The sequence below is a fragment of the Canis lupus genome, chromosome 10 (assembly GCF_011100685.1).
Source record: "Canis lupus familiaris isolate Mischka breed German Shepherd chromosome 10, alternate assembly UU_Cfam_GSD_1.0, whole genome shotgun sequence".
In the NCBI taxonomy this organism is placed as follows: Eukaryota; Metazoa; Chordata; class Mammalia; order Carnivora; family Canidae; genus Canis; species Canis lupus.
The window spans coordinates 57,296,649-57,314,588 of NC_049231.1; the positions used below are offsets into that span (position 1 = coordinate 57,296,649).

General features: G+C 47.8%; 1 long non-coding RNA gene across 2 annotated transcripts; it reads left to right on the top strand.

The window, feature by feature from the left end:
- Window positions 1-13,149: 13,149 nt before the first annotated feature.
- Window positions 13,150-17,940, top strand: LOC111097849. Of its 2 annotated transcripts, none has more exons than XR_005365233.1 (4): window positions 13,150-13,335; window positions 15,485-15,664; window positions 16,851-17,016; window positions 17,597-17,940. It is a non-coding gene; the product is annotated as an uncharacterized LOC111097849 (long non-coding RNA). The 2 variants fall into 2 exon arrangements; XR_005365234.1 differs by having other exon boundaries at window positions 13,150-13,325.

Genomic DNA, 17,940 nt, shown 5'->3' on the forward strand with positions numbered 1-17,940 from the left:
TAAAAATGGCAAAAGCAGAAGGTCCCTCGGAGTTCCCTTCAGTTATATTTCTTCCCTGAAACAATCATAAAATTCCCGTGTGAGAGGGGGAAAGAAGACATTCTTTTTTTTTTTTTTCCTTAATATGTATTTATTGGAGAGAGAGAGAGAGAGGGAGCAGGGGCAGGGGCAGAGAGAGAGAGAATCTCAAGCAGACTTCTATCCGAGTGCAGAGTAGAGTTGGGCTTAATTTCATGACCCCAAGGTCATGATCCGAGCCCAAATCAAGAGTCCAGCCTCCACTGACTGAGGCACCCAGATGCCCCAACCAAGACATTCTTATCACCAGAGGGCAGGGAACTTAAGGCCAAGAGGTCTGCATGAACAAACTTTGTTAAACTAACTCTTATCTTACGAATTACTTCTTTCCTATCTACCATCTTCCATCCCAAATATCTTTATCTTGTCAATTCTTCACAAATTTACCATTTGCCTCAAAGTTATAAAGGCTTCCCACTCTGGTCACTTCTGGTCTTCATTCTCTTATGAAATTTCCCATGTAAAAATTCAATGAACCTTGTAGGCTCTTCTCCTGTTAATCTGTTAATCCTGACAAAGGTCAGTTTAATTTTCAGACCTAGTCAGGCACCCTACGAGGGTCAAAGAGACCTTTTTCCTGCCCTACCATTGAAATGACATAACTCTGCTCTTGTCACACAGCCATAGTCTACACATAAACAAATGGCCGTGCCTATTTTTCAATAAAACATGATTTACGGACACTAAAATGTGAATGTTATTTAATTTTCACATGTCATGAAATATTCTCATTCTTTTGATTTTTCTCCCCAATCATTTAAAAATGTAAAATTCATTCTTTGCTGGCAGGCCTTACACAAATCAGGCGGTAGACAGATGACCATGGCCATACGTTGGGGGGCCTCTGCTCTAGGCCAACGCTTGGTACTCAGAAACTGTTGCTTCTCTTGAATCCTGGAATTGAGGGGCAGGGAGGAGAGGGAGGAATCCAAGAGATTTGTGAAACAAAACATCATAGTGTTACTTTTCCAAAGACAAATTTAAGCAGCCTCATTAACCTAAGAAGTCACTGTCATAACAGACATTTTTAAACCAAGTTTTGAAAACATTTAAAGAAACAATGAGTTTTAAAAGGCAGTCCTGAATGAAAGAGCTGTTCATTCCTCTCCATTTTTTTCTTGCTGGACTTTGGGGAATAGTCGATAAAAAATAAAAACAAAAATGAAATTTTACCTTAATTAATTGGTGAGAAATACCACCTCCTTGTTGCTTTCATGTACATTTATTTAATCACTATTCATATGGAATTTTTTCCTGTTTATAAGCCATTTATATTTCTTGCTAATTGCTCATTGCCTTTTTCCCATTTTTCTAGTAAGATATTTTTTCTAATTTATCGTGAGTTCTTTATATTGCTATTAACCTTTTACCTACTACATGTAACAGGTATTTCCCTAATCTCCTCTGCTCTTTTATTTTGTATAAGAGGTTCATGATAGTTCATCTTATTATTGTCAAAACAGTCTTGTCTTTTACATTTTCTTTCCTTTATGCTTAAAATGAACTTCCCCATTTCAAGATCACACATTCAATTATGTTTTCTACTATTTGGGGAACTGCATTTTTTTATATTAAGCTGCTGGGATTTGGAATTCGGTTTGGTGTACAAACTAAGGACCCAGTAATATTTTCTCAAATAGCTCACCTATTTTCCTGTGTTCCAATCCTGTCTAATCTTTGCTCTCAGCTCACATGCACGTCCCCCACAAAAGCTCTCGGGATGCCCAGCTTGGGAGCGGGCTCACGCTCCTCTTAATTCCTAACTGTTCCTCCTGCCCTTGGTCTCCCATGGCTCTTCTTTCTTTCTCAAAGCATAATTATCTGTGCAATCTCCTCTATTGTACCACACTGTAAGCTCCTTGAAAGCTGGCATTGAGTTTTATTCATCTTTGTATCCCCCAAAGCCCTTATCCAGGGCCTCATACATTTGTGGAAAGAAAGAGTGAGTGATGGCAGGCTCTACCCCCATGCCTCCGCTCTCTCTCCCAGAGGGAGGGCAGATCAAACCTCACGGCGAGGAAGGGACCGCCTGCCCCATGCAGCTGGGGGATTTGCAGTAGCCACAAGTCCAAGGCAGCTCTTATTTAAACACGGCTGGTATTTATAGAACGAGGTCATGTACTCCAGGCTGAACAGATACTGAAGTGAAGAGAGCTGTCAGTCAGGCTCTGGGTAGATAAAGGGTACTCTGGGCATGCAGAGCCCGTGCACCCGTGAGCAGCAGGAAGGGTGAGGCCACTCCCTGGACAAACACGGATCCCAAGGCAGGATTCCTCCCCCTTGACCAATTATAATCACAAAACCAGAGACTGTGAGATACTTTGGAGTCAGAAAAGGCTACAGTGGAGTGAACCAGATTCTGGACAACTTCTACTATGAGAGCCAAGGTTTTAGCTATAAATCACACTTTTCTTATCATGTTACAATTTTTTAAAGTTATTTATTTATTCATGAGAGACACACAGAGAGAGGCAGAGACACAGGCAGAGGGAGAAGCAGGCTCCTTGTGGGGAGCCCGATGCAGGATTCAATCCCAGCACCCTGGGATCACACCCTGAGCTGAAGGCAGACACTCAACCACTGAGCCACCCAGGTGCCCCTTTCTTACATATGCGTGTATGCATACACACACACACACACACACACACACACACACAGTTTTAGGGAAGTGTAAGCATTTAACAATATTGGCCTATTTTCTCCAAATTCTAAGCTGTTGAGCACTTAGTAACGTGAATGCCTATTTCCTGCCACTGTGGAGAGGGAGCAGGGTGAAGGATGAGCCTGGAATTCTACGTGTGTGTGTGTGTGTGTGTGTGTGTGTGTGTGTGTGTGTGAGAATTATAGAGAGAGAACAAAAATTTATTAGGGGCAGAAAGTCCCTTGCTAGCCATGGGTGTGTGGTTTTTTTTGTTTTTGTTTTTTTTGTTCTTGTTGTTACTTTTTTGTTTTTGTTGTACTTTGAGTAGAAGAGTCCGAGAGAGCATCTCCAGGGGAGGGATTGGGGAAGAAATGCTAATAAAAGTCGACCATTTGGCCTTGTCTCTATCCTTACCAATCTCTCCTCTCTTATTACTCTGACCTGCAAAAGAAATAAATAATGGGCCAACTTCTATGATGAAAATTGCAGAAAATACTAAGGACAGAGGATCTACAAGAACAATTATATTCCTCAGAGAATAGCTCCAGGAGCTCTGTGCTCAAAATGCTCCTAAGAAAATGGCAAAGACAAGGCCAAGGCCAGACGCTTTTTCAAGCCCATAGTATTTTCTAGTGACAATAGGCTCTGCTCCAAGTATCATTCCTTAATTATGAGAAATGAAGTTGCTTCCCATCTACAGATTGAACTATTATTTTTAAATTTGCCCACTTATGAAATGTTTCAGCCACGATTCTTAAAAGATCGATAAGCTATAAACTCCTAAAAATCTTGAAATTAAAAATTAAAAAAAAAAAGCCCAGCTATCTACAAAAGAGTGGTGACTTCCTTTCAAAAGGCGATAAATGTCTAAAATCATAAGTCATAATGTGAAGTCCAGCAAGTGGATGCCTGCATGGGAGAAAGTCGCTAAACAGCCTGGGCCCTTCAATAACAGATAACAACGGTAGGGAAGTGTCATCGCTGATAACAAGCTGCTCGGGGTGACTCACACACACACAGCTTCTACTCCTCTGATGGCTTCTGGTACTGCACATTCCTCACATTTCTCCCGTGCTATAGAAGAACCAACAGGTGTGGCATCACGTAGCTAGGTGGGCCCCAAAGAGAAAATGTATGCATCAGCTTCCATAAGAAGGTCCATCCCTGGAATTTCTGCCCTCTGACATGTTTTATTACAGATATTCACCAACTGTTCTAATAAAACACCTTCTAGAAAAGGGAGAGCTTGAGCAGGATGGCTACTCTGCTAGTGCAAAGGGTGTTACAGTGTAGGCCTCATGTTAGGGGCCTGTCAGAGGAGAAGCAGCACACAGCTAGTGACTCAGACCATGTGTGTTGATATCCCCCTAAGTATTTGAAAATGAAAATTATTCAGTCAAGGAAAGAGGAGACTGAAGGAGCACCCAAATAAAACTGTAGACCTGGGGAAGGGTAGTCTTTATTCCCTGAGGGGGTGACCATCTGCCTCTTTTTTTTTTTTAATTTTATTTTTATTTATTCATGAGAGACACAGGGAGAGAGAGAGGCAGAGACACAGGCAGAAGGAGAAGCAGGCTCCATACAGCGAGCCAGACATGGGACTCGATCCTGGGTCTCCAGGATCATGCCCTGGGCCAAAGGTGGCGCTAAACCGCTGAGCCACCAGGGCTGCCCGACCATCTGCCTCTTGACTGAAGAGTAAGACATTTGGCTTAACGCTCATAAGCAGTGGGAGAAAACTTTGGGTGAAGAAGGGATGTTAAATTGGGAAATTATCAAAAAAAAATAATCTGGGGGGATCCCTGGGTGACGCAGCAGTTTAGCGCCTGCCTTCGGCCCAGGGTGCGATCCTGGAGACCCGGGATCGAATCCCACGCCGGGCTCCCTGCATGGAGCCTGCTTCTTCCTCTGCCTGTGTCTCTGCCTCTCTCTCTCTGTGTGTGTTTATCATGAATAAATAAATGAAATCTTAAAAAAAAATCTGGAATCTCAATTTCAGAGGGTCTCTCTCATCAGTAGAAAGTACAATTGTGGGGGCACCTGGCTGGCTCAGTCGGTTGAGCACATGACTCTTGATCTCAGGGCTGTGAGTTCAAGCCCCATGCTGGGGGTAGAGATTACTTAAAAAAAAACAAAATCTTTTTCAAAAGAAAGTACAATTGCTGTTATAAATGAAGTAGGATAGTCCAGATGACTCCTCAGAATCCCTTCCCACCTCCCATTTTCTTATGATAGATATCTACCCAAGGTTACAATAATACCAAAAGAAGCAGAACATCACGGACACCTTATGACATATTAGAGCCAATAAAGACTCGAAAAAATTCTTGCTGATAAAGAAAGCAAGTGTCCCCAAACAGCATTTCCTGATTGCTTATCAATAATGCAGACCGATGTTAATCCATCTTAAGAAACATATATATCCATTTCGATCTTTATTTGCCTCATTCTTTAAACAAATGCCAAATGTGTTCACAATAAAATCGAGAGCCAACCTCAAATCAGAAAAAATACAGATTATTTTTAAAATGTACATTTCCTTTCTTTTTACCGGCTTGCCTACAAACCATGGGAAATCTGCTAGTTGCAAAGTTGCTTTTTATTTTCCAATAATTTCTGAGAGAATATTGAAATACTTGTGCACAGGAAGTCACTATACCTTAAATTTACCCTTCCAGGATTTTAAAACAGAAAAGTAAGTGGGGGAGATAATGGGAAGGACATTTTTAGCAGCATCCTCATACCCTAGACTCAAATGGATGGTGGAAGTCAGGTACCAATATCCATAGCAACTACGGAAAACAGTTCTCTTGGCATTGTCCTTTTGCAGGGTCACTTCCTTTTGTGACACCTCACTCAATCTCAGGCAGAAATAAATGCTTTCCCTCTTGTTCCCGTCATTTTGCTTCGAGTGTGTGTGCGGGTAGAGAGAAGGGAGGGGGGGACTGTCCCCCCATCCAGGACCACACTAGTAGCTTTCCCCTCACAGGCCACCTCCCACCCTCTGCTGGGTGTCCGAGGCTCCCTGCAAGGGCCCATTCTGGAGGGTGTCTGGGGCTGTTGGAGGGGTGGGAGTCCCCACTGGGTAGTTTGGGTGGGGCTCAAAAAAAATTAAAGCCCAACTGTCAGGCCAGGTGGGTGGTAAGTGTTTAATAAATGTTAACAGCCATCCCCACCCTTCTTTCTTCCAGACACATTAAACAGAAACATGCACTAAAATCCCCTTGAAAAATATTCTGTACACCGTGGCCATTCATCTAGCCGACCGCTGCCTGCCTTTTGTCTTGGTGACTGGCTTAGACTCTGCAGTATGACTCAGCGTGAAGGCCGGCTTTGTGGGCAGGCTCAGCTCTAAAAACTGCTTTAACCACCCGAGGCAGCTGATTGCAATGGGCCTCTGGGGCCCCTGCTCCAGTGATGACAATCAAAAGAAAGTGAACACTGGAGCAGTACCTTCCAATTGAGTGCTACTGAAATCAAGGAACAGCGCACCTGGCCTTGCAAAGAGCTCAGAGGCTGGGCCTGAGAGGCTCCCCAGGTGAGCTTGCTTAGCACTGTCCCAGCCCCCCTTACCAGCCTCTACTGGGCTGTATTGATGATGTTTGACAGTGAGGACAACAAACACTGTTGCTAATCAAAGCAATTTATTATTTGCTAAATGCTTGACATAGGTCGCCTCCCTTACCAACCCCCATAGCCCTCCCGCAAGGTAGAGAGTGAAATCCTCACTCGACAGATGAAGCAACTCAGACTCACTAAAGCCAGCTGGTGATGAAGCAGGATTTGAGCCCAGACCCAGGGAGCCAGGAGTCCAGACTCCTAACCACTTCAACACCACTGGCTTTGGAGAAGCTGCACTATCCACACCCGTGTGGTCCTAAATCTAAGCATGCAGGGGGAAGGGATAGGAAGCCCCCCAACTGACCTCTGAGCTTTTCATAGAGTAGCCTCTCCCCAGGCACTGCCCACCCCCCCCCCACACACCCCCACCCCGCCCCAGTGAACATGGAGCCAGGCTGCCTCGGCTGTGTCTGCAGCAGCCCTCGGACGCTCTTCCGGAACATGACCCCGTGGCTCACTGCATCCACGCTGCCACTGGCTCCAGGCCCAGCCTTGCAGCTTGCGCTGTCTCATGGAAACAGATTTCCAAATGGATAAACCCTGGAGTTTCAGGGATGGGCCTGCATTTCTATAACTGGGTAAATATGGGTTGAAGGAGCAAGGATAATCCCCAACTCTCATTTAACCATGAATCAAAGCTCTCCTCTGCTAGAGAAGTCAGCAGAGCTGCTCATGACTCTGCCAACACTCAACTGGAGCTTGTGGAGCAATGAAACAGCTAAAAGCAAAAAAAGGGAAAGTGGGAAGTCTGGCACCTACGAAGATGGGGAAATTGGTTTCTGGAGAACAAACCGTAGAATGAAAAACCGTGGTCAGAACAACACAGGCATCCAGGAACTCAGGGGAAGGTGGTAGACAGTAGGCCCGGCCACACCAGGATTCCAGGACCCGGATGCAACCCGAAGGCTGGCATGAGGAGGGGGAAGACAGTGACCTGACAGGGAGAGAAAGGCTTTGTCCTGTGCTGTCACTAGAACAATAAAAAGGCTCGTGAGCAAGAGAACCCCCTGCTTCTTCTAGAAGTTGGGGAAGCAGCCTGGACCCAACCGGGAATGGGGGGAAAGTACATTCTCTTCTCTGGCAGGGGAGTATTGCTTAGCTACAGAAAAAGATCCCTCAGAGCTCCAGTAACATGGTTCCTATAGTCTGGGGACACTATGGAACCGAACTCAAGCCCCATCAGTGCTGACTACAGACTCAGACCTCAGGTGAGGCTAGGGTGACCTTCCCCCACCTTAGCATCCCTGACTATTCAGCCCTCCCTTGGGAAGCTCCCGTCAGCCTACAAAGGGGGGAGGAGACAGGGTGGCAGTGGCAGCTGCTCTGTGGCCCTTATTGCACTTGGACAGCATTTTGGGTTTCCTTTCAGCAGGTGACTTTGCACCCCAACTTGTAGGACCCGGGAACCAGCATAGGTAAACTGGCTCATCAGCCTTGCTTCATCACCCATACTGCCCCCTACCCCAGCTGAGAGTTGTAGGAGTACCTACTACCTTCATTGGAAGGGGAAGGAGAGGGGACCCCCAGTCCACAGTGGTTGGGGAACGTGGGTGGATCAGATGGCCAAGGAGCCTCCGGCCTAAGTCTGGAGCCAAATGGACGAACCCCTAGGAATGCTCTTGGCCATTGCTCTCCGGCCAAAACTAGAAAATCAAGTACTTTTGATTCTAGGCCCTAAGGAGCTAAGCCAGGTTGGAAAAGACACATGTCTATGCTCAGCCCATGGCCCCTGAAATGGCCTCACAAACTTGCTCAGGGAAATCGTATTTTCTCTGTTCTGGTTGAAAGTTTCTTTTTGTTGTTGTTGTTGTTTAAAACGTTAAATATACAAGTTTATAGAAAAATGTAGACTTTTCCAGCCTGCAGTTTAGAATGACCTGTCTTTACATCAATCTATAGTAAGACAGGCACAGTTAGAACATTTTGTGATGTCACTTGGTCGTCTGGGACTTGGTGCTTCTTTTGTGATGATGCTGGTTGGTTCTTCCCCCTGCTTCTGTGAATTAGTCTGCAGCTCCGCTTTGCAGTCTGAGACATGAGTCAGCACAAGGAAAAAAACACTTCTCCAAGCAGGGGCTGGCGCTAGAAGGGGACAAGGAGGCTCCAAAGTCCAGGTCACAATTGCTTAAGGAGACTCCAGAGAGGCATAGAAAGTTGGCCTACCCACCCATGCTGCCTTTGAAAAGTGGTCCTGCTGCATTCTCCTCTGAAGCCTCTCTGGCTGCAGGGGCTCTGGGGGTGAGGGGGTGACAGTGTGAGGGCTGACAGTCCCTGTGTACCTCCTCCTCTCGATCCCAGGGGACATTAGGGTGCAGCATCTGACAAGCAGCTTTGAAGACAGCTTCACAACCTGAGGTACTTGTCCACTGTCACTCCTGTTCATGCCACACTAACACGTACATCTGGGCTTGCCAGTCTCGTGAACTTGGGATACAGAAGCCCGGCTGGGGGGCGGGGGGATATTTAAAATTTCCCCTCCTCCCCAGCTCAATCTACCACATTATATTCTCGCCACACAGGTTAGTCGTGTGTATTAGTTTTCTACAGCTTCTGTAACAAATTACAACAATCCTAAGTAGCTTAAAACAACATAAATTATCCTTATAGCTCTATAGGTCAGAAGTCTGGCACACATCTTGAGGTGTCAGCAGGCCTGCTTTTCTTTCTGGAGCTCTAGAGGACAACCAATTTACTTGTCTTTTCCAACTTCCAGAGGCGCCCACATTCCTTGATTCGTGGTCCTCTTCCTTCGTCTTCAAAGCCAGCACTGGCTGGCAGTGTTTCTCACATGGCATCTCTCTGAAATGGACCCTCCCACCTCCCTCTTGTCTTAGAAGAGCCCTTGCGGGCCCACCTACATCAGCAGGTTCCAGGGGTTGGGATGTGGGCATCTTTGGGGGGCTGTGATTCTGCTTACCATCCTACAGAAGGTCTTTAACAACGTGAGAATAAAAAGGAGATGTCCTTATCACAAAACTGCAGAAAAAAGAAGGGAGGTGCCCCCCCCCCCCAGTCTAAAGTTGCCGAGGTTACTGCCCAGAAAGCAGAGTCTCTTCCCAATAGCCCCTCAACATTTCACTCCAGGGGGCTTAGTCTTTGTCACCAATAGAAGGAAAACAGCCCATCAAGCTCTTCCCTTTCTATGTGATGCTGCTGCTTTTACCACATGTGGGCTGAGGAAACTCTTCAGTTACAGTCCCTAATACGTCACTGCCAAATGACTGCCAATTCCTTTAAGCCGCCTTTTCTAGATCATTTTCCAACCTTTGAACCATTTTGACTGCTCACTGCTATAGAATCCTAATTCAGTGAGGCATGACACTTTGGAGCAAGCCAGTGTTCCATAAAGTGACAGCTAAGACCCTCTGGTATGCATCTAACATGACTACCATTGTTGTCACCAGCTTCTGTTGCAAAGGACGAACGAAAAAGAGCATCATGTAACAAGCAGACAGAACCATCCTCAAATTCCAAAGCCAGTCCCACTTGTTGTCCCAGACTGATCTGGGATGGGCAGCTGGTAGGACCCTGGCTGTGCTAGAAGGCACGTGAGAGGTGTGAAACAGATCATGAGAGAAACACACCAACAATACCAAAACCGAGACATAAAACGAAGGTAAAAAATATGTACACACACACAGAGCCATACACAGAGTGGTTTAGAACACAGACTTTGGTGTCAGACTAATTCCACCACATACCAGCCATGGGATCCTGGGCAGGTTCCTTAACCTCTCTGCACCTCTGTTCCCTCATTCGAAAGTGAGGGTAACAACAGAACCAATCATACAGGCTTACAGAACTTGGCGCGTTGAAAGCATTTGCTGTTAGCTGAAATTATTATTAGCCAGATGCTACGTTAAGCATTTTTCAAGCATTTCTTAATTAATCATCAAGATAGAAGAGAAAAAAGCACCATGAGGTATGTACTATTATTATAATCTTCACTTTTAAGATAGGAAATAAGCTTCAGGTCATATAGTTGGTAAACAGCAGAGCCAAGGCCAGAACCCAGTTTGGTGCGACTCAGAAGGCTGTGCTCCTAACCTCTGTGGGGGACAAGAGTCTGGGAACAGTAGCAGTGCCTTAGAGGTCAGGTCTCTTCCACACTTTCTAGCATGTGCTTTATGCACAGTTGCTATTTGTGTGCTAGATCAGAAAACCTGAGTGAACTACCACGAGGACAAATGTGTGTTGCTTTGAAACAGCCCTGGGTCATCCCATACCCGATCCAATACCGCACACTGGTTGAATAGTGGGTGTTGAGGCCCCCTGGGAGCTCAGAATCTGAGCATTTCCTTTAGTGAGATGCCACCTCCCGACCATCTCCTCAGTCCCCTCCCTGCCACAGAGAACACAGTTGGAGCCCTGTGGCGACAATTCCGAGTCTTCATTCAGCATGTCCTGGGAATCAATGGTTGGCTCAAGAGCACCATGAAATTCTTATTAGCTAAATTAATTTTAATTTGCTGCAATTTTGAAGGAAAATCTGTGCTTCCCTGAAGTGTCACTATGGATCCAAAACAATGAAAGGGCATTGCGGCTGTACAAAGGACAAGAATTGTTGTATTGAAAGCTTAATGAAATCTTGCAGACAAAATGTTGAGCAAAAGAAACCAGACACCAGGAATGTGTACTTTGTGATTCCATTTAGATAAAGGTCAAAAACAGGCAAGACTACCTTGTGCTATTTAGGGATGTATTTTTAGATTGTAAAAATGTAAAGGAAAGAAAGGTAGTGATTACCACAAAAGTCACGAGAGTGGTTACCTTTGGGTAGAAAAAGGGGTTGGAATTCCTTTGGGAAATGGGCTCCTAGGGTTCTGGCAGGTTCTATTTCTTGACCTGGGTGGAAATCACACAGGCTTACTTTTATTATAATTCATTTCGTTTTCTAGGGTTCCCTTCATATAATTCATCTCCACACTTTTCTGTGTGCTATACTTCACAATAACAAAGCTTGGGTTTTGTTTGGCTTCACTAAAAGAATTTGCAGGAACCCTACTTGAGAAGACATTTAAAAAGCTTTAGGAACTAAATAAGTCTTCATTGGATAAACAAGACCTTGAGGTATCATCAAGCTCAGTGATTTTTAAAGTTTTACATGTATAATAGCCATCTAGAGAATCTGACAAAACAGATTCCTGGACCCCATCCTCCAGAGATTAGGATTCAGTAGGTACAGAGTCTGAGCCCCAAGATCCTGAATCCCTAAGGGGCTCTCAGAGTAGCACTGATCTTGTCTGTTCCTGAAAGTTTGCCCTGTCCTTTAAAAGACACCAAGGAAACAGTCCATACAATATAGGATACAAGATACAGTCCTCTAGCTGTTGGCTAATTCAGACCTATCTACCTTTTAGTCTTGACAGATCACTGAATTTAAGCATTCTTAAAAAATATTTGAGAAAAAGAGAGAAAGCATGAGTGGGGGAAGGACAGAGGGTAAGAATCTCAAGCAGACTCCCTGCTGAGCATGGAGCCCAACTTGGAGCTCGATCTCACAACCCTGAGATGATGACCTGAACCGAAATCAAAAATTGAAAGCTTAACCGACTGAACCATCTAGGCACCCCTCTAAGTATTTTTATGTGAAATAATCCTCCTTGCCCCCCAAATACACACACACACACACACACTTTGAACATAATCAATTATCTGTGTCATTTTGATCTTTTACAAAACCAGGAGCTAGTGTTGCGGTTTCTGAAGTCATGCAACCAGCCATCCATGCAGAGGTAAAAGGATGAAAAGGTTCTAGCTCATGGGATCCTTAAGACAATGTTCTCCAAAGCAGATAGAGGCACAACCATTTTGTTATTCCCTGTTTTCCTGACTGCTGTCAGCCTTCAGCCATCAAATATGGATCGCTGCCAATTTGTGAGCAAGAAAACAGCCTGACTGCTCCGTGCCTAAACTCTGCATTATATTTCCTTATGCTACACAAAATGCAAAATAGAAGCTAAAATTAGAAGCTGAGGTGCTAGTGAGGCTGATCTGTGTAGGGAGAAGGCAGAGAGGAGATGTCACAGGGAAGGATTCAGGGGAGAGCTGCCCCGGGCTCCTTCCCGAGCTGTCACAGCAGCAGGGGAAAGAAACACAAAGGAAGGGGAGGGCAGGCAGGAGGCTGACGGACACCCCACTTACAATACCTGCAGAGAATCCTTGTGGGTTTTTTGGGTTCCCTAAGAGAGCCATGACCTATTTTTTGCAATGCTGTTCACTTATTTATCAAAATGCATTCTTGGTGAGTCATGGTCAAGTTTTCTGCAGTTTTCCAATAACAAGATTCAGTTTCCACGCTGGGGGCTACCGTCCGTGTCTCCCCGCAGAGCAGTAACACAGCCAGCAGGTCCAGGCTGATGGTGGACACAACAAACTTCTTAAGGGCAGGGAAGCCGCAGGTTTCTTATTTAAATTTAAATTCAAATTCAATGTGCCAACATCTAGTACACCACCCAGTGCTCGTCCCATCCAGCGCCCTCCTTAGTAACTGTCACCCAGTCACCCTATCCCCACACCCACCTCCCCTTCTGCAACCCTTTGTTTCCCAGAGTGAGGAGTCTCTCCTGGTTTGTCTTCGTCTCTAATTTTCCCCCCTCTCAGTTTCCCCTCCTTCCCTTATGGCCCTTTTCACTATTTCTTACACTCCACACATGGGTGGGCCAGAGCTGCAGGCTTCAATGAATCCACCTGAATAGCTTCGTGCACAGCCTGGAGTGTATTTAAGAACAGAAGGCGGATGCCCGCGCGCCGCCTGGCTCACCCCGAGCTGGGGAACAGAGGAACACAGGCCTGCGGGCCGGGGGCACAGGCCTCAAGGCGCGAGGACATCCTATAACGCCCGGGTTTAGGGGGCACTTCGCCCGGCACCTCGCGCAGTCCTGGCTCCAGCATAAGGCCGTGTCCTCGGGGCAGCGACAACCCCGCCGAGCGGGAGTCAAGATTGTGCGAGTATTAGGGGAGCAGAAAACCCCAACCAACGAGGGTCAGTGTCGGTAGGTCCCCCGGGGCCTCCCAGGAGGTGCAGGCCACGAGCACGGGGCCTCCCGCCTCACTGCGCTGCTGAGCAGAGACCGACCGGTGGACGCCCCCTAAGGATGCAGGGGCGCGGGGTCAGGCTCTGGATGGCCCCATCTCATCTCCCCGGCTCTGGGCCCCCGGGGCACACACAGTCCTCACAGTGGGAGGGGCTCCCACTGCACCTGCGGAGGGCGGAGCCGCACAGGCCCCGAGGCTGGGGGGTAGCAAACCCAGGGGACGGAGGGCCCCCCCATCCAGCCGCTCTGCCGGCCCACCCCCCCACCACCCCATGCTCCCATCCCTTCCACCTCCCTCCACCCCACCCCCATCCCTTCCACCCCTCTCCACCCCCTCCCCCACTCCCATTCCTTCCACTCCACCTCCCCCAACCCTATCCCTTCCACTCCCCCTCCACCCCCCACCCCATCCCTTCCACCCCATCCCTTCTACCCCTTCCTCTCCCCTACCCCTCCACCCCATCCCTTCCACCCCCCTCTACTCCCCCACCCCATCCCTTCCACCCCATCCCTTCTACCCCTTCCTCTCCCCTACCCCTCCACCCCCATCCCTTCCACCCCCTCTACTCCCCCTCCCCCACCCCATCCCTTCCACCCCATCCCTTCTACCCCTTCCTCTCCCCTACCCCTCCACCCCCATCCCTTCCATTCCCCTCTACTCCCCCTCCCCCACCCCATCCCTTCCACCCCCTCCCCCATTCCTTCCACACCCCCTCCACTCCCATTCCCCCTCCCCCTACACCCCTCCCCATCCCTTCTACCCCCTCCCCATCCCTTCCACTCTCCTCCACTCCCTCTCCCCCCCCACCCCATCCCTTCCACCCCCTCCTCTCCCCCACCCCATCCCTTCCATCCCCTTCCACCCCCTCCCCCATTCCTTCCACACCCCCTCCCCCTCCCCCCACCCCTCCCCATCCCTTCCACCCCCCTCCACTCCCCCTCCCCCATTCCTTCCACGCCCCCTCCACTCCCCCTCCCCCCTCCGCCCCCCAGCTGCCAGACCACCAGCAGCAGGGCAAATCTGAAAACTGGGACCTGAACAGACTAACTTGGAGGTGGTTAAATAAATGTCCAGATGAGTTTTTCGGTGTTTCTATGCTCCTCTGACTCCTGTTCTAAAACCAGTGAAAAACGTCTGAGTGAAGCCCTGGAGCTCTGGCTAAGAATATAGTGTTATTATTAGAGCAATTGGGAGGGAGTCATGCCACCTCCGGGCAGGGCGCACTGGGCCGTGTGGGAGGCGACTGTCAACAGCTGCCGGGAGGAAGCTTGTTTATTGTCAGCAGCCTGGTGCAGAGATGCAGACAGACTCGGGCCCCACATCACACCCACGTAGCTGCAGGCAACGGCGGCTCCAGACCCTGCGTCCAACTGCGGAGGTCCGCGGGGTCTCCACTCGGCGAGGACTCAACCCACAAGGAAACCCAGGAGCCCCCCTCCCCCAGGACAGCTGGGAAAATCCTAACCAACCAGAGACTCCCAATAGCAAACTGCAGCACCCAATGCCTTGTCCACCAGACTGAACCCAAGAACCCAGAACTGGCTGCGAATCCCACACGATAGCTCCATGTGAGAATGTTCTTTATTCAGCACCAGATACTTACTTGAGCACCTACTCTGGCAGATGCACGGACCTGGGAATAGAGCAGTGAAGGAGACAGTCCCAATCCCTGCCTCCATGGGGTTGACTGTCTGGAAGAAATCACCTGCTATTAAACTGGTTGTTATGTGATGAATGTTGTAACATAGCTGAAGGAATCAGAGCATAATAGTAGGGGACTCAACACAGGAATCGCCTTAATAGGGAAACTACTAAGAGACAAACTATTGGGGTCTCAAGGGAGGTCAGCCCAATGGCCATCCCTACTTTTTCTCTATCTTCAGCTAATTAAACTTTTAGCTAATATCTACCCATCTGGTGTGTGTTCTATTTCATTATCAGCCTCTTGAACATAAAGCTTTGGGAATAAATAATAATAATCATAGAAACACCAACCAAAGAACCCAGATTTCTCTGGGAAGCATGACAGATCCCTTTATCCACTGAAGTCATTATAATCAGCATGCTATCATCATCTGCCATTATTCTTACTCTTCCTCCTGACAGCAATAATCACCCCAGGCCTCTCCCCCAAGAAGGCCCAGCCCCTTATGGCATCAGATAAGCAGCCTCGTATCAACTAAGAGAATGAAGTAGACACCTTCAACCCCAAAGATAGAAAAAGTGAAGAGATGAGAAGTTTCATGGGCTTCCCGAGCACAGCAGCCAGGGTGAAGCTTTTAAAACGTAAGTCAGATGATGTCTTCTCTTCAAAACCCTGCCCTTTCCCCAGCTCCCTAAGACTAAAAGCCAAAATTCTAGCAATGGCCCACAAGATCCAGCTCCTCATTATTTGTCAGACTTCTTCTTCTTCTGGCTCATTCTGCTTCAGTCGTTTGTCTCCTCGCTGGTTTTCTTGAACACGCCAAGCACACTCCCTCCTCAGGGCCTTTGTATTGAGCATTCTCTCTTCCTAGAACTTTCTTCCCCATATATCTACATCCTCACTCTCCCACTTCCTTTGAGTTTCTGCTCCAATGTCACCTTGCCTGTTTGTAAGCGACACCTTCCCTGGCCACCCTCCACAATCCTTGTCCTCCTTACCTGCTTTATTTTTCTTCATAATTGCTATCACTACCTGACACACAGGCTACTTTCTTTGCCATCCATTGCTTCTTGAGGACAAAGGTGTTTTGTTTTGTTTTTCCTGTTTTTTCTGTTTTCCAATGTCCAAAACAGTGCCTGGAACATAGGATAACCTCAATAAATATTCAGTAAATAAATGATAGAATGATAAATTAGCTGGGAAAAGAAGAACATCAAAAAATGGTGTTGAGGGGCACCTGGGTGGCTCAGTAGTTGAGCACCTGCCTTTGGGTCAGGGTGTGATCCTGGGTCCTAGGATCGAGTCCCATATCAGGCTCCCTGCAGAGAGCCTACTTCTCCCTCTGCCTGTGTCTCTGCCCCCACCTTCTGTGTCTCTCATGAATAAATAAATACAATCTTTTAAAAAAAATATGGTGTCAGGATTTTTGGTGTTCCAAATAGAAAATAAATTCAATTCCTACTTTACTACACACCGAAGCAAATTCTAGATGGATTAAACATCTAGAAATGAAAAGTGAAACCTTAAAACTTTTTTTTTTTTTTTTTTTTAGAGATAGAGCATGAGCCCCTGTGCATGGGAGTTGGGGGTGGAGGAGTGCTGGGGGGAGGGGAAAGAGAGATCCCAAACAGCCTCTATGCCCAGCACCGAGCCTGATGTGGGGCTAGATCCCATGACCCGGAGACCATGCCTCCAGCCAAAAATCATCCTCGGAGAATTCGTGTGTCACCCTGAAGAAAACACTTGTGGTAGGGCTGTAACAAGGCCAATCATCTGGCCTGGACAAAAGACCAGGTCTGCTTCCCTGTCTCCTGTTTCTCCATCCAGGGAACATTCTCCTTCTTGGCTGGCATAGCTGAGGCCATCTCCCCGCACTCCAGCACCACGAGAGGATGAGGGGCTGTGATGACCTTGAAGCACTAGTGGTCACCCCCGGTGCTCAGCTGACCTCTCGCTGGCCCAGGTCACCAGACTGGTGGCCGAGGTGGGGGAAGTAAGTAGCACGAGGCACTGAGTAATGGCTTCCTCTCTACCCTGGGAAAAATAAGCCCTTCAAGCTGTTTATCAGTGTGATGTACCTACTTTACAACTGGGGACACACGGGGTTTTCCTTCGTAGAGCACGGTCCTGATTGTTATGGGACCCTTGGCTCAGAGTGCTTCTGGCTCACGGCGCAAAGATGCCACTGCTCCCCGCCAAAGTTTGCACACACACCCCAAATCGGGGCTGACCCCACAGGCGTACACTCTGTGCAGGCCCAGAGTCCAACTCCCAGATTTGTTTTTTTTTTTTTTTCTTTTCAGAAGAAATTCTTTTTTTTTTTTTTTTTTTTAAGATTTTATTTCTTTATTTATTCATGAGAGTCAGAGAGAGAGGCAGAGACACAGGCAGAGGGAGAAGCAGGCTCCATGCAGGGAGTCGATCCCAGGGTCTCTAGGATCATGCCCTGGGCTGAAGGCCGGCACTAAACCACTGAGCCACCCAGGGATCCCCTAGATTTGGTTTAATGCTCCGTAGCCACTACCCTGAAATTTCAGATGACATTTTTTTTTTTTGAATTTCTGTTTTGCAAGCAAAGTCTGATGAGACGACAAAGCACGCGTGAGCAAAGGAGGTATGCTGGCCCCCGCGCGCACACACATTGCCTTCAGGCCGGTGAGCAGAGCTTCAGGCGTGTGCTGAAGGCACAGCCAGGCCCAGCTCTGAAACCAGCTGTGCTCGTGGAAGAAGCACCCACGGCAGCAGTAGCAGCTGCAGCCCCCAAGGACAGAGAGCCCCCCCGCCAGAAGCAGAGCCAGGGCAGCAGTGGGGGGCCGGTGTGCCCAGCCATCCCCAGAGCCCATCCCTGCAGCACCTGCACACATTCTGACTCTCCAGTTGGAGAACCAGGGCTGCCAGGCCTCAAAACTGTCAGTAA